Below are 24,410 nucleotides of genomic sequence, written 5' to 3'. Positions count from 1 at the left end.
ACATAAGTCAATGTTTCTAGTACAAACTCCTTTTGGTTCCTATGACCTACAAAGAAATGGATTAAAGATGAAACAATATCAAATATGTTTTGAATTATTAATTATTAAAATCAAGATAAATCTATGTTTTAGCACTCTTAAGATAATGCTTGTAACTATTATAAGAAAAGACTGTCAACTATTTGGTTAATGAGACTTTTTCATAGATTAATTAGGCAACTACAGAACCTTGCCAAACTGTGTCAGTCTGTGCTCTAAGTGTGCAGCTTCTGTGCTATAGTAGCTGTAAACATGTTAATGGTAGATGTCTTTTTGGTTGGGTTGTTACACCTACTTTATACTAGCTCTTCTTTCATCTTGACTGCCACATTTGGGTACAGTGGTCAAGAAACTTGGATTGCTTTGGTCTTGCATAAACTTGAAAAAGTTCCTCAAATTGTTATGTCAAAACAGTTCTTTCTTTGAAAAGGGAAAGAAACCTCTTGTTGCAACTGAAATATATTGTGTGAACCTGTTGGTTTTAATGGTACAGCTACAGGAAAGTCCAGTATTTTGCTTTATTTTATATTGAAAAGATTGGTTTAGTGTTCTGTGCAGTAAAGTAATACCAAAGATGAAGTAAAAGTATTCAAATAACACTCAAAATATTGCACCTGGAAACCTAGAAACTCAAACTAGCAACTTTTTTCAATCAGTTGGGAAAGACAGTTTTGTAGCCAAGACTCCCACAATTTTTGACATAACTGCTATAAAATTTCTAAATATTGTAACCAAGTAAAAAAATTAGGAATTTCTATCTTCTGACCATACTTTTTGATTTTCCTGCCATTGTACACTAAATAAGACGTGATTTTTATGGACTAAAATATATTGATTAATAGATATAATTTGCTTTCTTCTCTGAACCCAAATATGACCAAAGATTTAATTACAGGAGGTATGAAAGTCAAGCTCTCGGGTTCTGTACAGGAGCTCATAGCTATCAGTTGATCAGCTGAGGTCACAAAAGAACCATGTATTGCTTAAACATTGTTTTTTCTATACAATCCTTTTTAACATAGTACTGGAAGGATAGTATGAGTTTCAAATGAGTTAATTTAAGGGAGTTGGGTTCTGGGGTACCAAACCAGTTATGAATTTCAGTGCTCCCTCTACTACCAGTATTTAATTCTGAATTAGAAATTAATTCAGCCTTAGAAATGCCTTAATGCCTTTGAAAATCAAAGCAAGGTGTTTTTTTTTCTTCAGATTTCCTACTCCCTGAAATAGGATTTTAGATTTTTGTCCCAGATATGTGGTGTGAACTCCCATTAAAATATGTGATATTTCCTTCTTTATTATTGTCATGCCAAAAGTGAGGTTTTGCTTTAAAAAAAAAGTCCTATGAGGAATTGTTTTTGAATGTGTTTTATGAAAAAAACAAAGCCCGTGTGATGGTGCTTTCTGCATGTGTATGCCTGCCCGTGTGCCCTAGTAGCAATAACTTTTGACTCTAGTCCAACTTCAACATCTCTGAGCATTGTTCTGAAAAACAAGTTTACCTCGTACTAGATAATAAAGAATCAGTGCAGGACGCAAATCTGTGTCTTACAGAAAACCAAGTTGTACTCTTTTAGCTGCTTATGAAACCACTTGTTTCATATGTAACATATGGGTTTAATTTGTTTCTTTTCCAGGTTGTTCTTTTTCAGCTCATTCTTGCATGACTTTGTCTTGGTCCAGGCTGCATTGTTTTGATGGGGAGCGGTGAGAGAACAGATTTAGTTCTCATACAGGTGTGCAAGTCAGGAGATCTGGCCCTGTTTTACATAGACTCTGTATACTTGCTATTACCAATTTCCCTGTATGATGTGGCTTGAAAAGGTGGACAATTTTCTGATGTTAGTGACCATATCACCTGTTCGTTGGTTCTTCTTATTTCAAGAAGGTATTTCAGGATGTGTTAGAGGATATTGTGAGTGTGACTTTCTGTTGTCCAACATGACTGGCAAGCCACTGACATTTTCATCCTTGCCAGCCCAGTTATCCAGCCATAGAATCATAGAATATCCTGAGTTGGAAGGGACCCACAAGGATCATCAGGTCCAACTCCTGGGCCTATGCAGGACATCCCAAGAATCACAACATGTGCCTGAGAGTGTTATCCAAATGCTCCTTGAATTCTGTCAGGCTTGGTGCCATGACCACTTCCCTGGGGAGCCCGTTCCAGTGCCCAACCACCCTCTGGGTGAAGAACCTTTTCCTAATATCCAACCTAAACCTCCTCTGGCACAGCTTCAGGCCGTTCCCTTGAGTCCTGTCACTGGTCACCAGAGAGATCAGTGCTTGCCCCTCCTCTTCCCCTCACAGGGAATTTGTAGACTGCAATTAGGTCTCCCCTTAGTCTCCTCCATGCCAAACAGACCAGATGACCTCAGCCACTGCTCATAAGGCTTCCCCTGGAGACCCTTCACCATCTTTGTACCTCTCCTTTGGATGCTTTCTAATAGCATAACGTCTTTTTTATATTGTGGTGTCCAAAACTGCATACAATATTCAAGGTTAGGCCACCACAGCGCAGAGCAGAGCAGGCCATACCTGCCTTCAAGCTTTAACTGAAAGCTGAACAGAGGAGAGATGCATTTCTCCTTTGAGCTATGTTTATCGTCCGCTTTCACTTCAGTGTATCCCTGCATTGGTCCTGGGAAAGCTAGAGACGCTCTGCCACTCCATGGTTATCCTATGTAATTTTTACTTACCAGCTATATCTCATTTTTGTGACAACTTTACCCCAGATGTCCTGGTCTTCCACCTTGACAAGGATAATATTTGCTGTGTGCCACTGCCTTCCCCAGGGGCAACTGCAGAGCCCCCCGGGCATCTCTGTGGTTGCAGCCAGGCAGTTGCAATTCACCCCCTCTCCTGTGCTCCCCCTCCTGACCTGTAATTTCTCACCCCTCTTTGCCTCAGGCCATGGACTTTCCTTAAAAAGGAAGTGCTCCTATCATTGTGTGGATACTCTTTTAATCCGCTACTTAAAACATAAAGGAATGATCATTCTCAGTTAGGTTTTCAGCCTCCTGAAATTATATTATCTGTCTTTGAAAACCAAAGAACATTTCTTTAATTAAAAATATACTGCTTTATACTTAGCTAAACTGTCAATGAAAAATAGGAGTAGGACTTTAAAACTTCGCTTACTATTGTCCTGAAACTTCTATTTCCTAAATTATCAAATAGTAGATATTTGATAATTTATTTTGATTTCCTTAATTGAAATGGCATAGAGTGGTTGGTTAGTAGTAGTATCTGTGATGAAAGTTTAGGGAACATTTCTTTCTTATTACTCAAATCTGCAGCACAGCAAAGGGTTGGTTGATCAGGTCCTGGTGTCACCATCTTTGTTTCTGCTCACGTCACTGCTAGCCACTTGACACTTTCCACAACTTTTCCAGTTATCAGTCACTTTTGCAAAGAGATGGGTAAAGGCTTACTAATAAAATTTTATTGTTTGACTCTAACTTTGAGGATATGTTTCCAAGATACTGTTGTTCAGCACAAAGCAGGCTTTTTCTTTTAAACATGTGCTGCTTGCAGGATGGGCTCTGAATTCAGGTTGTACTTAGTGCCTTGGTGTCAGGCTTGTTTTGTTTGGTTTAGTTTTGTTAATTTTTCACCACAGCTAAAAGACCAATGTTTTGTCTAGTAGGAAGAATGCTTTGGGCTTCTGCAGGAAAAAGTATTTCTTGTTTTGCTTATGCAGATAGGTTTTATGGATTATTTCCTCCTTTATCTACCATCTGTTGTTGACTCCTATTCTCTCTGGAGGTTCTTCCCCCCTAACTCTCTCAAATATTTCCTTTTTTAGCAAATACATCATGCAGCTCTTTTTTCTGTGACCTTGAAGTATTCACTCTGTTGTTCAGCGTATTTGCTACTTTGATAAAAAAAATCCTTGAATAACAGTGACTAGAGTTTTTAAAAATAACTATATTGCTTTAGACACCTGACCAATACCCTCCGAGTGCTTAGTATATTCTCCTGGAACTGAAAGTGTTTTTTGTTTTTCAAGAATGAAAATAAGATGTCCATGGAAGAAAGTGGGAAGAGTTGTATGTTCATTAACAGAAAGCAAGTTACTGATGCCTGACCTCATTTCTGAGTTACACAGAACTAAATGTAAAGTAAGGCCTTAATACATATGGCTTTGCTCATTTAACTTAGAACATAAGCTAAGTATTTTGAAGGCAGGCATATAAATCAGAAAAAGTGGACTGCATGGTGTGAAATAATTGAGAATTTTATTTCCCTCCTTTTTGCATGGGTCTTTTTTTTATGTAACATAATGTTAAGCATACATTGACATAAGTATTTCACACTCTTGCAAACAAAAAATGTGATTATGCAAAATCCGTGATTATGAAAAAGAAACTGACCAATTCAATGTCAATTCATTCATTCCGATTCATTGTGCTAAACAATTAAAAAAATGGGTTTCATTAACTTCTTCACATATTGATAGCTTTGATAGCTCTGATATAAATTTAACTCTGGCATTAACAGGAGTGGAGTCTATATTAAACCTTCCACCCTGTTATATCAAATGTGTTTTTAATTTTTACATATGGGCTCTTTTTTTTTTTTCATTATAGCTGTATCCTTTACAGAAATGCTGGTAAAATAGTCATAACTAAGTATTGATTTGGGTAAGGATTAGATAGTGATATTGGGTGAAATGCCTTAGAGGCTGCACGTGATACTGTATTTCAACAGCACAGAGGTTGATCACAGCTTCAGTTACTCTTAGCATGGGTGAGTGGTCACATTGCTTGACAAAGAAACATAATTATCAGAGGAATACGTTTTAAACTAGGATGGTGAAGTACATTTTTATCAAGTTGCAATGAAGTAACATAAAGGAGAATTGCTTTGTGAAATGGCAGTGCTGTCTTCTAATACCTGTGGCAGTACGTCTTACACAACAAAAACCATTTTAGTGTTAGTCTACTGTATTTATTAGAAGAGAGTGGTTTTGTCTGTGAAGCTTTGCAATTGATTTAAATTAAATTATAACTGTGGTGACAAAGTTCTTTGTTTGAATGCTTTTACATCAAATGGGTATGTCCCCTTGCATGCTGGAAGGATGCAGAAAATATTCTGCTCAAGATACTGAGATTCAAGTAGTCAGATTGGCATGAAAATTTTGAATATTGGGCAAAAGTCAGGTAAGAGTTAACTCCCCTCAGATCACAAATCTGGTGTTTGTTTCATGGTTAATGGGCACCTACAAATCCATTTTTGTGGAGTATGCTGGTGGGCCAGTGCCTAATAGGTTGGTTGTTCCTGCAGGTGGGTACAAGATCTGCAATGCCAAAGGGGGGGCTTATGCAGCCACAGTCATCAAGTATGGCTGAAGTTTACCAAACTTCCTATAAGCAGACCCATAAAAATCCTACATCGGTAAAGACAATATGTCAAAGAATGCATGGAATCTGAATAGGTGTATAATATTACATGAATTCCTCTTGTTTTTAAGCTATAGAATGACTTTTTGAGTATTCAGGTGTTTAAAAATAACAGTCCATGGAGCCTTACTGCTCTAACAGATGAGCATAGACAACTTTTTATGGCTAACACTTCATTTGTTAGCACATTATATTTTCAGCTTGCTAGGTCAGCGTCTGTAATTACTACAGATTGTTGGAGGGAACTTTCTTTTTTTTACAAGAAGGAACATGTCATGTCATGTAATGTCATGTCATGTCATGGCTAGGCTTCGCAAACAAAGATTTAGGAAGGCTCTATCCACATTTGTTACAAGCACGCTGGTGGCTAATAAGGCCAATACGAGATAGACATATCTGATTGCAAAAGGCACAGCAGAAAGACTCCTTAGGTGGTATATTCTGCAAGACACGATTCTTTCTGCGCTGTCTTTTCTCCTCGAAAGTGATCCTGCGTGTGTTCTCAAAGGCATCAGCAGCGTTATAGATGGTGTGTCTCCAGGCCTCCCGATTGGAGGCCAGAGTAGACCAGTTGTGTAGCTCAATATGGCCAAGGCTGAGATGTTGTTTCAGGGAGTCCTTGTATCTTTTCTTTGGGGCTCCTCTCTTGTGGCTCCTCTATGGTGGCAAGATCACCATAGAGCAAGATCTTAGGGAGGCGGTGGTCCTTCATCTTGGAGACGTGCCCTGCCCAACACAGCTGTGTTCTCAGTAACATGGCCTCAATACTTGTGACTGCTGCTTGTTCTAGAACAGATGTATTGGTCACATAATCTGACCAGTGGATGTTTAGGATTGTACGGAGGCAGCGTTGATGGAAGTGTTCTAAGAGACGCAGGTGGTGGTGGTAGGTGTCCCATGATTTGACCCATGACAAGAAGGAACATATGTAGACAAAAAGGACCAATCTGGGCGAACTGCTAGTTGGTTTACATCCCCTGAGACCTTTCTATGAACTCCATGGGCAAGAACTTCTGCTGAAGTAGCGCATGAGTAAAATCTCAAGTTACTGCTTTTTGGATCCATCATTGAGTGAATGACAGCAAAAGGCAAACAGTGCCAACAAGAGAAAAATAAAAAAAATTTTCCACAGACTACCATTTTCTTTTATCCATATGTCTTCAATCAGGTTTAGACAAGCTTAAACATCATTTATTCCCCACAAATTCAGCTTTAGTGAGGCAGGCAGTAGCAAGCAGAATTACTGAGTTGGAGGACTCTTAAAATGTCTTTGATACAAGCTACCTTCTACTTATCGAAAAAGTTTAAGCAAATTAATTCCTCTCTCATAATGAAAAAAATCAAGGACTGATAAAAAAAAGCAGGACTCTTCTGCTCTCCCCTCCTCAGAAAATCATTAAACAGTTCAGGCAGATGAAGTCAGTGGTGATTGGCCAAGAATTAAGGCCAGGCAGATGCTGTTGATGCCTTTTTTTGTTCACTGTTCCTGTGAAAATGAGAGCAATATGCTTAAAGCAACAAACAAACAATCCAAAACCAAACAAAATTGTAAATTTGTATTGTTTCTTTGAGACACCTGCTGCAGAAGATGTTTTGGAGAAAAGTGTAGATATCAGAGACATTAGAGAAGATCAAAAGCATCTGACCATGCTTTAGAGATAGTGAAAATATTCAGATGACAGAGACATGGCACAATGAGACCTGGAAGAGAGAGAAGTTTCTTCTGAACAATTCTTTTTATATGAGGAAGAAAAAAAGCCCTCCATGTGTTTCCACTTCCTTTAGCAAACCAGCTTTTTACTGTGCTAGCAGACTAGAAGTCACACCTAAAAACAAGATAGGACTTGCACAAATAGCTGCTCTTTATGAAAGTGATGCTGATCATCGAGGTATCCTAAAGTGACTGTTAGAACTGTAACATCTTATAAGTTTTCCCCAAAACTTCCCATTAACTCTATTTGCTCTGTCTCTTGATATGAACAAGAAGAATCTGGCATTTTATCAGTTGTCAAAAATAAATCCAATGAAGCGTGAAGGCTTTCAGAAGCAACACCTTTGCGCAACATAGTCTAGTGGAAGGTGTCTGTGGTCTGTTGCAGAGGGATTGGAATGAGATAATCTTTAAGGTCCCTTCCAACCCAAAACTTTCTATTATTCTATGATTTGTTTTTTAATGATTTATCAAACTCCTGGGAGTGCCTCTAGGAGGTACAAAACAGTGTATATCATAAGTATGAGGATTTAGTTAGTGTGATCACCAGTGTTAGGTGGCGATGTGAACTGTTGGGAACTTGTCTCTTTCATTAGGTTTATGTGTCAGTTCTCATCCTATAGATCTTTTCAGCCACAATGGAACATAAAGGTCAAATAGCGCAACTGAAATTTCCTCAGGGATTTCTGATTGCTACTTATGACAACCTAGAGGTTTGGGCCTGAAACAGGAAAGCTTTTGTGCCTGAAGCTGACTTAATTAGGAAACCTTAATTCTTCCCCAGGTCAGGATGCAGCTTTGGTTTCATAAATACTATATCCACATCTGACATCCTAGTCTTATTGTTTTGCTTATTATGCTCATGTCATCAGCATTTTATTAAATAATTTGACTACAAAGAATTTCTCTTTAATGCAGAATCAAATGTATATAATAATAAAAATATTACATTGCATAATTTTATTGCGTATTATGACATTTGAGGGTGACATATTTTGCAAATCCAACTCCTTCCATTAAAGAATAATAGGGCTTGTGATATTCTATTAGTTTTGCAGTTCAGCCATATAAACCACAGCTGTATTAAATGAACAGAGCACTTCACAGCACTTTGTATGCAAGTTAGGCAGGTTTTTTTGGTAAGGTATTACGATATGTAAAGAGGTGTCTGCTTCAGTATTTGGTCTTTGTGCTTAATTTTTTTACTTTTGTAGGATTAAGCCAGACCCTTTATATTGCTTTAATGTATTTTTGCATGCATTATAAACACACCCACACATGCATCAGTTCAACATTCCATCAAGGCAGCTGATTTTAAAAAAATGTTGTTAAACAAGTTGAAACTGGTTGGCACATATCTGGAGAAAGAAATCAAATAAAACTGGCAACTAAAGAGAAAGGGAAGTTGATACTGGCACATCATCACAGAGGTCTCTAGGTAAAACATATGCAAAAGCCCTTAAAATGTAGTTCTTCTTTGAAAAGTGACTATGTAAAATGTCACCTTACTCAACAGATCTATTCCTTGTGTATACTCAGTGTTGCATCTGCTTGCCTTGTAATAAATGATATGTTTTTATTTTTATGGCTTTTCCTGTTAACTCTATAGTATCAATACAAACCTACCTTACATTTGTGCTACCAAAGGTTGGTCACTTAACACAGTTTCCAAAGGACTCTTTGCAAAGTGCAAGTTCTCTGTTGGATGGACAGCAATAAAGGATCATACTGAAGCTGTCAAATTCCAGCCTGAGTTTGAATTAGCGGTACCTTCATCTTTATGTCTCCGGTTTTACCTTTTCGAACTTAAGTTATCCCAGTCTCTTTGATAGTAACACTCATATTGAAGTTTTTGTTTCAATGGGCTAGTATTTCATGACAGAACATGGAAAATGAATTATTGGAATTTAAGCTCACGATTGCAAGTGGAGTAAATCTGGTTTAAGAAGCATGGTACAGGAAGAAGGAGCCATTCAGCTATTTCTGGAATTACTTTCTACATACTATCAGGTAGAAGTGTTGCTCATATTATAGCCCTTTTTTAAAAAAAGACTAATTTCATAGTATTGAAAATAAATTTTCAGTCTTGTCCTTTTGCCTTAAGTGTAAAGTTGCTCAGAAGAATTTTTTATTGTTAATTATCATTTTGCAGGATTAATTTTGTCAAGGCAGGAGGGTTTTTTTCTCTCCTTTTATCATGATAGACACTTCATTAGGCATGCTGAAAATATAATTATGCTTGATCACCTACTTCTTATACCCCTGAACATAGTGCAGATATTCATTTATGTATCTACTTGTCTATGTGCTTGCTTAGATTTCTTGCCCTTACTAAATGTAAAGTAGCTGTGAAATATGCAAATAAATGAGAGATATCTAACTATGTGTTAGTCAGGACTTAAAATCTAATTATCAGTGTTATTTGTAAATATGATTACCTGTCCGCTAGTCCACCTGTGTTTCTTTTGCAACTTCCATTTCTTTTATCTACCCTTCTTTTAAACCCTATGAAAGAAGAGAAAAACATGTCCAGAACTGAGAGAGACATGAAGAATTTCAAGCTGGACAACTGACAGAAGTGCTATTACAGCACTTTGATAAACTCAGAGCTTAAAACTTGAGGTTAAGATAGTGCCTGAGTATCAACATTGTAATTTTCAATCCTCATCAGAAAATGGGATGTTGCAACAATTTTGAGTTGCTTGATGTGAATAAAAATGATTTGGGTATTTTTTCACAAAGAAAATTTCTGAACAGTTTTCAAATATGTGGTCATTGACACATTGGTTGGCACAGTGCAAGCACACTTAGCTGGTGTCACAGCCCCTGATGGGATCACGAAAGTGTTCAAAATTGCCTAGAGAGTGTTAGAAAGGCTTAAGAATTTATTTTGTGATATTCTAAAAAAGCTAAAACTTAACCAGGATGACTGGGGTTTTTTTCTTGGTGTTGTAAATCTGTATGTTGGGGTGATGTGACAAACACGGTTCTTCACATCTTTCTGGTTTTCATTGTTGGGACCCTGGAAGCATACCTGGTATTTGGCTCCTGGGGTGATTGTATAATCAGATGAGCTAAAAGCCATGTGCTTCCACCAAGCCTGAGAAATGTTGCAGTGAAGCAACTGTGTGCTCAGAAGAGGACATCAGCTTGAGCACCTTCTCTTTTTTTCCTTTGCTTAGTCAGCAGCTTGCTGGTGATCCCAGACATCATTTCAGCTAATGTAAGAAGCCATCTACACGCAGAACACTGTTCTCAGATATGCCTTTTATCCTAGTCTGCTTTCCTTGTAGCTCAAAGGTTTTCGAGTTCGTGTGTGTGCGCTGAAAGAGGCCTCCACGTGCTCATTTCTCCCTTTTCTTCACTTGTGATACAATAACAGTTTGTTTGAGAAACTAAACAACTCTCTTTTATGGGTCAGGCTAACTATTTTGGGATAAAGGTACAGGTTATTCGTATGCACAGCTCATACTTTAAATGTGTTTTCTGACATGACTTGCTGCTTATATAAAGAATACACCAGGGGATTCATGACAGTCATTGGGTTTTTTCCTCCTTTCAAACAAAAAAGTAAATCTGGTCAAAATTTTCTAATCTGCTGGTTGTTCCCATGGTAACATGAAATATGGCTTTATGTGTGTTTGTACTGTAAGCTGACTTGAGATGCTAACATTAACTACAGTACTTTGCTACCATCTTCTCTGTGTTTTCTCTTCCAGCCTTCCTATGCCTAACACTTTGCATAGTATCTGATTGTACTTCTGAGAAACTGGAGTGCTGTGTGTTTCCTTTAGCTCCAGTTCCTTGAATCCTTAGTGAATGGGGTCCATGAGTTACCAGTCGTAGTGATTACATGAAATGTCACCTGGAATGACTTGTGTGTGTTACACAGATTGTAAAATTCAGTGATCTGATGATCCCTCTGAACCTCAAATCCATGGGCCGCAGTCTTAGTCTGCACGTCAACATTTCAGGGGGTTTATGTATTCAGTTCAATAATATTGAAAGTCTGACAGGTCGTGTTTTGATAGCTGGACTTTCACTGGTCTCAAAGAGAAAATATCACACACAGGTTTTGGGGTTGGTTTTTTTTTTTTTTTTCGTTTTAATGTGGGATCTGTCATGGCTGTGCCAAAAATCTGTTGATGCAATTTCTCTTGCCAGTGCTTTGAATCAGGGATGGGGGGAAAACTCAAAATAAAAACATATGTCATAGAATTTAGGAATTAGATCTAAATTCCAGTTTCTCATGTTGGTGATAAGAATTATTTATCTGTAGAAAAAAATCTACACCCACCACCTTGAGTTACTGTGATGTGTATTTTTCAACTAAGATATGGTATTAGCAGATAAAGGGTTATTCTCTCCTTTTTGTGTCCATTTTAGAGCTGTAGAAAGTGCTTTTGCAAAACAGTCCCCTGTAAAGACTGAGGAGTGATGGTTATGTTCTTCTGTTAATGACAAATGCATAATACTTATTTTAGGGCTACGTTTGTCTCTTCAGAAAAAAACAACCAAAACTGATAGCAATAAATTATCTTGAGTTGCACTAAAGTAATTCTACTAATAATTACTGATAATTACTGCAGATTGTTTTCTTCTAATCTGATATTTGGAAACCGGTTTATACTTTTGCTTTGAATAGAAATTGGCTTCAGCAGAAAGAAAGAAGGGTACTGTGTTGCGTCCAAGTATGTGGTAGCTTAAGTAAAGCCTACAAAGGTCTAAAGTTATTGCCAGGTATTTAAATTGGAAAATACCCATTGAATCTAAAAAAAATTCTCAGCTCCTGAGAATATGCACAATTCTGAACATTTCTGTTAGTGCTAGGCTTGCTGATATAATTTTTTGCTCTTAGTTCTGTCTGTTCTACTCAGCATCATAATCAGGAATGGTTAGTTACCATTCAGGACTGACTCCGAAAATGTCTGAAGAAAGTCAGGCTCTCCATTTAGATTTGATCTGTATTTCCATATGGTAGAGAGCCCAGATGATGTTCTCACTAGTAAACTTGGCAATTTTTCCCCAGGAATGGGGATGCCTTAAAAATATGTATTAACATTATCAAAACTAAATAATGCTTTGAATCTTATAAAGCAGCCACTGGGAGTCAGCCCCTAATTTTAAGGAAATTCAAAATGTGGGGGTAATATTCAGACTTATAAGGACTTCTATGCCAGCAATGTTTTGTGTCCTGAAACTGCTTTTGCTTTGATATTATGGGCAATCTCTTTCAGTATGTGAGCACTGTTGTGGATGCTAGCTTTAGTTTCTGCAGCTTCTTTCACTCTGTTCTCTGTTGATTACCTTGAATCCTTGTGAAGTTCATATCTCATTGCCAGCTATGTCATTAAAATGCAGGTCTCCTTTCTCCATTCTTGCTTAAGTGCCCCAGTAGAGCTGCAGACTACAGATCTTACATTATGTACTTCTCGCCCTTTTAAGTAATCTCCAGATAAATCTGTTCCACCACTTTTTTATTTCCATATAATCAAGCAAGAAATTTTCTATCTGTTATATATTAAATGACTTAATGTTTAGACATGAATTAGGGCTATTATTATAGTTGCAAACTGAGACTTCAGTTTCTTCCTTTGAAAGAAACAATACATGAGGACTATGCTATTACAGATATAATTATTGAGCACACCAAGTACTGTGAATAGAAACACTATCAAATATAGGGGTTTTATTAAATGATTCAGTGGTATATCTTCTTTCTGACAATGTTTTAATTTAAATGATTATTCATTATAGTCTGAGATAAATACTGGCTGTCTGCCACTTTCACTTCTACTTCATTATTCCTAATTATCACAAAACCATAGTAGCAAATTACATGGAGTTTTGTAGTCTGTAGTTTATTGACTACTTTGCCATGCCATGTTCAGACTTTAAATTTTTTGCCACTTTTTTTTTTCTTATGGAATTCTGTACAGTTGAAAAATCTTTTATTTTTTCTAAAACTTGATGTTTTTATACAAAGGTAAAGACTTGGATTTTTGGATGCCACTACTTTGTCCCCTGTCATCTTTGTGTTGATTGGAGGGATTTCGGTTTTTTAATTTTTTTTCCCAACTTATTTATTAACTTGATTGTACCTAAAGACTCAGACACTGGGAGTAATTGGTAAATTTCTGGAAATTTCCCTACAGATACTTGGATGTTACTAATGATCAAGTATAAATTATGTGGGTTTTCTTATGCATTTTAGTTGATTCTGTTCAGAATTGTGCCTAGATTTTTACCTTTGTCTTCATTGTTTGGGCCAGGATGTTTGCAGTCCCTTTCTTTTAAAATAGTTTCTTTTAAAATAGTCTAGTGTTCCCCTCACTAGAGTAACTTATACAGGGATACAATATTGGATCAAAGTTGACTTTTTTTCCTGAGCAGACTTGAGACATGTCTTGTTAGTTTTATTTACGGTAATGTCTGAATTTTGTTGCTGAAAAAATTAGGAGAATATGTAAAAAGTAAAGAGGAAATAACTCTGTACAGAGGCCCAAGAAAGGAAAAAGAGATGACTAAAACTGAAGGGAGGGAGGATTGCACAACTGACGTGGTAAGCTTGTACTTTTAAGTAAGTAGAAATAACAATGTCATGAAAGTGAGTAATCCCTTTACAGACTGTCCAAAAGATGTTGACAATATATGGAGATAATGGAAGAGTGGGAAGGATCAAATAGAAAGAATAATCTGGAAGAAAATTTGATGGGCTTTCTGGGACATGTAAAGATAGGTTTTAAATCTGGTAAATATAATTGTGAAGTATTAAAATGCAGATAAAACAGAAGTCCTAACCTGTAGAGAGTTGTGGGGAAAGAGAATATAAAGAGATTTAGCAGATATCATCAAAAGGAATAAAAACAAGCTGAAGGAACAGTTATTGAAGACTTTATTGAGGTTTTACTGCTTAATAACTGAAAGAGAGTCATACAAAAGGGTGACTCTCTTTATGGATGTAGAAATGCAAGAAAATAAACTTACAAATTATTAAACAATATATATAAGCAGACAAAAAAAGTTGGAAACTAGAAGTGAGATGCACAATCTGCAGTGCTACATTAAAGTGAGAAGATGAGAAAAACTCTCGAAGGAGTTGTTCCATAAGGTATGGACTTCTGAGGGACTTGAGTCTGACAGTTGATCTGAGGATTATCTGGGACTTTTCTGTAGTTAAAGTGTGTACACTGTTACATCTCTCTGTGGATTCTTCAATTTCAGGTTTGGATCTGGGCTCCATTTTTTTTAGAGTGGGTCAGTTAATGTGATTACAGTCCTCTGCACACTTGTTGATTTTCATGAGAGTTAGAGTTTAGTATACTGAAAGCGCATCTCCTCTGCCAAATTACTGGGTAGATAGCGTCAGACAGATGAAGTCTCTTAATGCATCAAGTCTCTTTTCTGCTGGAAAGAGAGAAGGAGACAACTAATTTGACTTAGATCCTTATCACAAAACCTTTTTTAAGTGTTCAGGGACTGGCATTTCAAAGGAACTATTGGTTCACAATGTACATTGTGAAATGAAGCCATGAAAATGTTGGCTTAATACACCCTAAACCACAGGTACACAGCCCAATTGTATCTCCTGTGTCAGAAAGTAGAACAATGAGTGAAACTTTAGGAGCTATGGTAAATTGTGTTTTGATTAAGAAAATCAAAATCTGTAATGCTGAGTATTTTAAAATCACAGTGTTCTTAGTTAAATGACTATTTACTAAAGTGCCACAGAGAACTGACTCTGAAAAATAAATGTAACACATAAAATTTCCAGCAGAGATTGTGTATGGGAAAGTTAAGATCAAATATGCAGAAACTTTCTGCTCTTATGCCATGTGGTCATGCACCTGTAAAAAAGAAAAAATATGATGTGGGAGAGGAAAGATAAATACTTCATTGTAGTGAAGCAAATAAACACAATAATATAATTAATGTCATAGAAGACCATAAAATATACCTTGTAAGCAAATGAAAGAACAGAATGATAGAAGATCCACACCAAGAAAACCCATAATTGTTTGCAAAACAGATGTGTATTTATGGTAAATACACTGGTAGTCAGGTAATGCTTTGGTAGAATAACAGGTAGGCAATTAAAACAAATAGAACAGGAAGTACCTTGCAAACACAAACTAGACAAACTAGTTATTCACAAGCAGTGTGAATAACTGCTCACATAAATCTCCAGGAGCAAAAATTGGGGCAGTGTACTTTGAGTTAGTGCAGGGTTGCATTCCTAGTTCAATGGTCTAGACAGCTGGAGGCCATTCTAGACTTCAGCCAATTAAACAAATTAAGTATGAGACATAGGATGCAAAGATTAAAATTAATTATGAAAAGAAATGGATGAAGCAGATTGTATAGACAGAATTTCTTCATTGCATCTCATCTGTTGAGCCTCAGTGCGGTTGTTACTTTTAGCAAGCTATTCTGTGGTTATTTTGCTTAAATGGCACATCTAGTTTGATCTGCTGTCTGAAAGATAACAGGCTGCCCTTCTCAAGTGTCTGGAAAGCAGCTACTGCACTGAAGGTGTGAAGCAGATGCATAAGTATTAGTTAGCAGTGTGAAGAGTAGAAACCAACCTTGCACAGCTACTTTGAGTGTTATTCTACAGAAGGACAGGTTTGTTTTCCTTCAGAGGAACTCTCTTTGAGAAAATCTGCAAGGTGTCTTGTCAGCAGTTTTGCTAATTACATAGGTGAGGCAGCTATGGCAGAAGCTGAGAGAGCAAATTAACTTCTACCTCTAACTAGCACAAGATACTGAGATGGAGGGTAATTTAAGAAGAAGTGAGGGATTACAAAATAATATCCTAAAGCAATCCCTCTAAGTATTCTATAACTGTACATATTAACTTTCTTGATCAGACATGGTAGTGTTTTAAGATCTGATCCTGTAATACAGTACTTTGTATATAGAGTTTTGAAGAGGGTATCTCCATTTTTCCCATCATTATTCACCACATCAATGACTTTTTTTTGTAAATCTGAACAGTCTATTTTAATTGAAAGTTTAATTTAAATTATAACGTGGGATTGTCATTTAAATGAAATACAACAATTGGGGATTAATGTTAGATGAAAGGGAGTTTAAATGGAAATAATCTAAATGGATGTAATTCAAACATTTTAAAAAGAAAAAAAAGTTAATTAGGGACAACCAACATGAATTTGTGAGAAGGCCAGCCTGCTTAGAGTGTTGAGATGGCAAACAAAGAAAACTGAGTGGATGTTTATTTTGACTTCCAAAAAGAATGTTAGAAATTAGTCACATCCAGTACTGTTGGCTAAGGTAGGAAATCTTGTTGCTTATGTAATATGGTATGTGAAATAGAAAACTCCCCCATTAAGCAAACCATAGCAATAGAATATAACAATTATTTTAATAGTCAGAAATTACTAGTGCTTACTGTAGGGAATGATTGTGGGTCATCTAACTTATAAACATATAAAAGTTTCCATTATTGCATCACTGTGGTTATGAATTCAGGAAATGAAAACGATATGATTTGTAAGGTAAAGTTACTTGCCTGTGCTGTACTTCATGTGTTTGCTATAGCATTCAAACAGACTTTTAGCACTGTTGGTTCAGCGGACAAACCAGATTTGAAGTGTTCCTTTCCTGCAAAACATTCCCCCAGGGAGTTTGAAGAAGTTCTTATCTCCTAGGGGAACTCTCCTGGCATCAAAATCCAACAGGAATGGAGAGCTACAGGCTTGTTGCTGTCATAATCCTATCAACACAAGATTTTTTCTTTTAAGATGGTCTGAGCAGTCTGTCACTGTATTTTGGAGAACTGGTTGCTGCACAAAAGTAAGTTGGTTGGCAGAAGCTCAGTCAAAAGAAAAGAAAGAAAATACTGGTTCTAGTTTAAGGGAAACTACCAGAAAAATTTGTGGAAGTATTCATGAGCTACAAATCCTACTGGATTTCTAGCTGTTGGCAATGATCAAGTAGCATCAGTGGCCAAAGAAACATTTTACCATCTGTGTTTTTATAGGAGACTGAGAGTGGAGCACTGTCTAGTGCAGACTTCTTTTGTCTGCTTGTGATTAGATGTTTGCAACATGCATTGTATTGAACTGCATTTTAACCCACTTTCATAACCCAGAGCTGATAAGGAACATGGTAGGCTCCTTATTTAAGTGGCTTTATCTCCAACAACTGCTTTCACTTAATACAACAGGTGAGTTTTTCTTGTCATTACATGACTCCAGAAACTGGGGTGTGAAAAAAAAAAATCAGCAAATATCCTGAGACATGATAAAATTGTAAGTTAATAATGCTGGTGGTATTCTTGGAGTGGTATTTAAAATATTGACTTTGGCCTGTGGAACACCTGCAGGCTTGGAACTTGTCTAGGCAGTTTATTCTAGCAGTGAGCAATGGGGGAGCTCAAACAAAACATCCCCATTTGAATGAAAGCAATGACTGGCAATGCTCCATCAATATTGCACTTCAATTTTCTCATTGCCTTATTTTTATCTTACTAAGTTTATTGCAGGAATTAGAAGTGCTTGTAGAGATCTTATGGGCTTTGGATTCATTTTCCTACAACCATACTGACAGTTGTATGCCAGTACAATGCTGAATCTGTCTTCCTTCTGAATCTCTAGGAAATTTCTACACATTGAAAACTTTTGATAGACATTTGCTCATATTCACGTTTTTCATATATTTATTTTTCAAATAAAGTTAAAAATCTTAGCTTTAGTTCAGGGAGCTGTAAAACCAGCTTTTATTTAACGTGTTCTTGAGAACTGTAGAGAGCACACTGTGGTTCTGTGGAACCTCAGCTCAGGCATTTTATGCTTACTACCAAAATGTACATTTAGTATTGAAATACACACCTAACAGAAAGTGTTTGAACATTAAAATAAATGTCACTCAAGTTCAGACCAAAAATAATATGTATTACCTGATGCAGCTTTTAGAAAACATAAAAAAATAACAATTTAAAAATTAAGCTTTTGCTTGAGACTTTGAAAGAAATTATAAAGAAATAATTACTTGTAACTGTAAAAATTGTCCCAGCTTATGAGCATAGTTGACATTTCACTTCCCTCACACCTCCAAAGAGGTACATAACAGTGGATAAGTCCCTTGAAAATCCATAATACATGTCCTTCAAGTCTTCTAACAACACATCTGCGTAATGTTCTCCAAGTCTTTGTAGACTTGGAAAGTCTTTTCACACTTGTACTTGAGAGTCAGACTGCAGGCCTTAAAAAAGTTTTGTGCTAGAGAAAAGCATGCATGTGTACTGCCTTGCATACCCTCAGTCACAGTGTGTCACCCAGTATACTGCAAATTTGCTAATAATAAAAAGAATTGCAGATGTAGCAAACAAGAAACAGTTCAATTGTGTTATGTCAAGAGATCTAGATATCCAAGACAGTGTAGAGACACTGCAGCTTCATTAGACATTCACTGTGTGAGGGCTTGCTGCCATAAAGGAGAAGAGCTGTAAGGTGTGGTTAAGTTACACTTAAAGAGTACAGGCTTGTTTGTGGTGGTATTTAATTTGCTGACTGCTCGTAGTCAAACATAATTTTGCTTATTCCTTCTACTCTTGGCAATAAATTAAATATTGGAATCAACAACTTGTTACTACTTATATCTCTCGTGAGCATCTAAGTGACAAGCAGACATTGCTTCTGGGTGAGAGTGGGAGGACAGAAAATAGCTCACTGTTTCAGTGTGTGGAAAAGGAATCCAAAAGAGATTTGAAGGTCTACTGTATGCTAGCCACAGGGGTTTTTTTCCTTTTTCTTTTATCAGAGAGGCTAGTTAGAAAATGAAGTATACCACTTAAGCATATTATTTCACTGCATGAGCAATTGTGGTAAGATGAAACATTGCACAGACGAAGTGATATGATGTTTTTAGCATTTCTGTCTTCTCCCTGATGCTTCAGCTTTGCCTTAAGACAGCAGACTTTCTTGGGCAGTGGTGGCAGCAAAGCTTGCTTTGAATACTGAGCACTGTAACTGCCATTCCTAATTCAGCTAAAGAAAGCATTGTCTTCATTGGTCCAATTACTTTTTAATGGGTTTTGTCTGCATTTCTAAGCAATCTTGAACCTGATTTTCAGAGTCAAGTGTTGAGAATATCTGATTTGAGATACGGCAAAATCCCTTCCCTTGCTATTAGTTAAGATGAGAAGCTATATCCCTTGTGAATTCAAATAAACAATTCATAAATTACTGTACTGTCATCTGTAAGTAAACATGTGAAATATTTTGAATAGAAGGGGATCTTGAATGTGAGGGAGGGAAATACAGAAATAATTTTGCATACTCCAATAAGTGCTTGGGGGGAAAAAAGGACAGTAGCAATGGAACATGAACTTGCTACAGGTCAGCTCATTCATGATCATAGTCCATGCCCCCTTAGTCTTCAGCAAACACAAAGTAGTCTAAATGAGTTTAGTTCTCAGAGGATGTAAACCATCTTGAATTTGTCATGGACCAGGGTAAATTGTCAGCATAATGCTCAAAAATAGAGTATCTCTTTTTTCCACAGTGACTTGCTCCTGTGTTGAAGCTTCTGCAATTTTTAAAGCTAGACTAGACATCTTGCTTAAAGTTTGGTTGTAGTTCAATGCAATAATAGCCGAAATTTGTACAGAAACTCTGTGGATTGTCTGTAAGACCAGAAATTGTCATAACTGATGTAAATGTCAGTCTGTCAAATCAGTGATTGATATAACTGTTCTTTCTAGCTCAGTTACTTCTCCTGCAGAAAGGATTTTAAGGCCAAGTCTAGTTAGCATTCTACATTGAAGCTTTTAAGGTTATTTTAGTGTTGACTATGCAAGACTTGTGTTTAAGCACATATGTTTACATTATAAAACCTCTTACTCTGAGCATTAATTAGTAAATGTGACCCTTCACAAACACAGAACTAGATACTAGAAAAAGCAACAAATTCACTTGTAAGAAATTGATTTCTGCATGATTACGTCACAGTATTTTTAACCCTGAAGCAATACAAAATTTTAAATTGAAATTGAACAGTAAATCTTTCCTTAGAAAGATGCACACTGTACTGTCTGCATCATTACTGAAACCATTTTACTTTGAAGCACAGAAGGAACACTTAATTTTTATTTACTATTATGAAGGAAACCCTTTCATTACAGGGAGGAAAAAAACCTGACAAATATGAAAATATGACTGTGATTTGGGCAAAGTTCCGGAGACGGGAAAGAGTGATGCTTTTATCTTCAGAGAGCCTTTGACTGCTGCATTTATTCCATTAATAACTCCAGTATGTTTAATGTCATACTTTGTACATTTGTCTCTGTGTCTGGCCTTTGTGTAAACTACAAGGGAAGGTATTTTGATGTTTAACTCAGCTGGGAAAATTGGTTAATAAAATACTGTGTCTTATTTCCCTGGATTGCAGGGAACACCATGCTAAAGTTCAGTTTTGACAAATGTGTTCTTTCATACTTTTTTCTTTCCCATTTGAATTTTAAACCCACTGCATAAAAAATCTTAATGAACAGAAGTCATTGCTAGTTATGTATACTTATGAATAGTTTCATCTGTAGTTTCAGATGAAGGCTTCAGTGAAATTATTTGATCAGACGAACTTAACACTGCTGGGCAGTCTGAAGGGAAGGTCAGATCCTACCCATATATAAAAGGAACTGAGTAATGAAAGCACTTAACTGTGAGCTTCAGTAAAGCTTTGTGATCAAACTCACAATTGACACCCATGGACTCATTCTGTTCTCTTCAGTATTTATTATTAGATGTAGGTTTGCCTGTTGAATGCAGGGGTGTAATATGCAAATGCACTGTAGGACCTATTCAGCTGTTTCTTGTCTTAATTTCAGCCAAATGAATGAGTGGAGAATGTCTGTGGATACACATACAGAGGTTTAATGCTGAACAAAATTGTAATGACTCGTAAATTAATTTCAAAAAAACAAGTGAAGAAAAAAACTTGTCAGCTAACATTATTTTGCATTATCTACTGTAGTTGAAGTGAAAGGATTCCATCTATACAGACTAATTTATGTCTACTGGAGGACAATAAATCATAGGACCTGGAACTTCCATGTCATTGGCCATGCCAGGATTTTGGAATGCTCTACAGATGTTAATGTGAAAATATAGCCTACCTAACCCTGCCTTCCAAAACCAAAGATAAATGAGATCTCTGTGTAACTCAATAAACTTCAGTCTGATCTCACTGCATTGATTCTTAGCCATATGCTTCATGGTTATAAAAAGGCTTTAGAAAGGAGATTGCTGAAACATGCAACTCCTCCTTCTAGTACATGAAAAGTCATTCTGGTTAGCTGAAGACTGTATTTAGATTTTTATTATACCATACCTTTTTCACCAAAGGTGTGTTCTTCACAAATTCTGTTAACAAATTTCTTTATAATGCTCTGAGTTTTCAAATAATTTGATGAATGTAACTTATTTCTCCTTCTCAAAGGTTGGTCAAAATAAGTGTTACCTAAATGGTACAGACGGGGAAATACAGTTTCTAGTTGCCTTTACTGGGAATAGGATTAGCACACAAAATTTTACTCATCCAAAACACTTGACAGTGGTATAGCAAGGGTTAGACCTACAGAACTAATAACAAGTCTTTTAAAATATGGAGTTGAGGTGGTTTGAAGCTGGCTCCCTGCCAAGTCTCCAAACCTCACGAGAGAGAGGCAGCTAAAGCAATATATATAAATATACTTACACTTATATTACATTTATATACAATTGAAATATATGTACAATTTTAAAAGGAAAAGGGAAGGGGGAAGGAAAAAAAAGGAACAAAACCAAAGTAAAATATACACGATCAATAGCCCAAGATCTAGCAACTAAAAGAATTAGCAAAAGAATATCTCACTACTCTCCTTGGGACAACAGAAATTGCTCTGGAACGATCGCCGGCAACCTCCGTCTCCCAAGGTCAGCAAGGCCTTACCAGGCCTCGCTCCCCAACACGGCAGACTCAACAGCAGGGAACCTGCACCTCCAAAGCTGCTGGAAGGAAAAAGGGATGAAGGCCTTTCCTCCTTTCTTCTTATACCCCGGCTTACGTAAAAATCATAGGGAATACTGGGTAAATCTGGGCACTTCCTTGGTTACAAACTGGTCACCAAGGAAGGCCTAGACTAAACTACCACAGGAGTACTCACTAATTCCATACCCTGAAGGGTGCTCCTGAAAAATTGAGGTGGTCATTTCTAGTGAGTCCTAACTAAACTTTTTATTTCAAAAGTGTATTTTATAATACAATAGCGTCTTACTTTATGCAGGTATCTCTTTATGGTGTGATTTAGAAAAATGCTTATAATTCACAAAATTTGTGATTTTAAACTGTGCTCAAAAAGCCACATGGAAATTATGGTAACAGGTTAGAAGACATGGAGATATTTGAGGGAAAATATATGGATTCTTAACAACATTTTAAGTCTGTGTGATAAGAACAGGAGTTTTGCTCAACTGCTTATGTTAATGGGACTTTTTGTTTCCGCGTTGGTGCATAAGATTAGTGTACAAAAACTTGGTAATATCAGAGATCCATTAATACATCAATACTTGCTCTTATGCCACCCTCATTGTCCCTGAACATCTCTATCAGTCGCAGATTTTCCATCTGCTTAAGATTTTATGCCCAGGTACCAAACAAAGCTAGAAAAACTAGAACCTGGAGGACATATGGTCAAGGAACATGGTGAGCAATCCTGTGCCTTGGTATCATTGCAATGATACCTCCTGCAAAGTGAGCCTCTTGGCCCACATTGACTCCTTACTGAGATTCTAAGTAAAATCACATGGCTTTTTTCCTTTTTTTTATTCTTAATGTTTATAATCTGTTTGATTCCCAAGCATGTTGTTGGTGAAAACAAGATGCAATTTAGTCTGGACTCTTACATAATGCTTTACATAAATTCAGCTTACTTCTGTTATCCATCATGTGAAAATAATCTTCCCATAACTGAAACAGGGCTGACTGCTAAGAAACCCAATATCAGTCTGTAAATTTAAAAAGGCCTTGTTTTCCCCTTTTTTATATACCCAAAGTGAGAGGAAAAACAACCAGGAAGTTTGGGAGGTCTACACCTTGCTGACTGCCAAGGTTGTATTGTCTGCATGAGTTCCTCCACTTCAGTTTGTAGCTCAGCTGTGGATATCTTTTGGTAGTTTTGAGTGATGCTTAAGCTATTTATGGCCTTTTGTACGATGTGGAATATCCTGCATTCAGGAAGCCTCTGAAAGTCAAGTCCAACAGGCAGCTATCCAGAGTACAAAGTTAAAGCACATACTACTATTGTTTTTAACCAAAGTAATGTTAACAATATAAGGCAGAATGGCACGTGATAGAACCTAAAGGCTGCCATGCTCATCATGTAGCAGCTTAATTACTAGTGCGTTATACCTGAGGAACATTCTCTCCTTCTCTGCTAAAGCACTCATAAATGAACTGTACCCCATAGGCTTAAACTTGCAATCCTCCACTGAAGTGCAGGGATTTTTGTACTTCTTGATGTTTTAGCTTCCTGGTCCTTTTGGAATTTTTGTGGTTAATTTGCTTGGGTAGAAATCTACAATTGGTGTCCATGGGTTAGTATTTTTGTTAATGATTTTCTATCTCTTTTTAATTTTTATTTAATGTCATCATATAGTTGGTTGGCTCCCTTGTTTAAAGAGAAGGAGACAGACTTTTAATGCCATTCTAGTCTTTCAGATTTTACTTTATTTTTCCTTATCAAATTTGGAAAACCAAAGTCACAAATTCTGATTTCCAGGTCTGTTTCATTATCCTGATATTTTTCCTTATTTACATTAGATCATGAGAGGAGTGTAGCCCCTCAGGAACATTTGCTGTGTGGTGTTGCTCTGGCTAAGTTTTTGCTCTTTTAAAGGAGTTCTATTTTATTGTTAATCAAAATGGTGCTCCCCTTCTACCATCTAGCATAATCCTCTTGCTTAAAAATAATTGCGTTTTTTAATCTGGTTTTATAAAGCTTGCTTTTAATTTTTATTCAAATATGGCAGAGAAAATTCTAGTTGTATTCTCTTATTTAGGGAACTGATGTATGACACCGTTGAGTAAGAGGAATTGCCCATAATCTAGGGTGCTTTGCTCTTGGACTGAGTGTTTTTATGTGCTGCCACATCCAAAGACTTATGATTTTCTTAGATACTTTAGCATCACTTACTGTACTCAGAAAGTATGGGACATTCTTTTATTTACAGAAACATCTCATCATGGACTTGAAT

The 24,410-nt window shown here is 36.7% G+C and overlaps 1 protein-coding gene and 1 long non-coding RNA gene across 12 annotated transcripts in view; one reads left to right on the top strand and one right to left on the bottom strand.

Moving 5' to 3' along the window:
- Window positions 1-24,410, top strand: part of ARL15 (ADP ribosylation factor like GTPase 15) — a 260,768-nt gene that overhangs the window by 205,511 nt on the left and 30,847 nt on the right. The gene's annotated exons all lie outside the window — the stretch shown is intronic.
- LOC135407565 (uncharacterized) lies at window positions 14,034-22,586 on the bottom strand. Of its 2 annotated transcripts, XR_010426926.1 has the most exons (3): window positions 21,508-22,384; window positions 20,873-21,027; window positions 14,034-17,378 (listed from the first exon to the last, which is right to left on the bottom strand). It is a non-coding gene; the product is annotated as an uncharacterized LOC135407565 (long non-coding RNA). The 2 variants fall into 2 exon arrangements; XR_010426925.1 differs by having other exon boundaries at window positions 20,873-22,586.

Source organism: Pseudopipra pipra, chromosome Z (assembly GCF_036250125.1).
Source record: "Pseudopipra pipra isolate bDixPip1 chromosome Z, bDixPip1.hap1, whole genome shotgun sequence".
Taxonomy (NCBI): Eukaryota; Metazoa; Chordata; class Aves; order Passeriformes; family Pipridae; genus Pseudopipra; species Pseudopipra pipra.
This window is presented reverse-complemented; position numbering and strand designations above follow the sequence as displayed.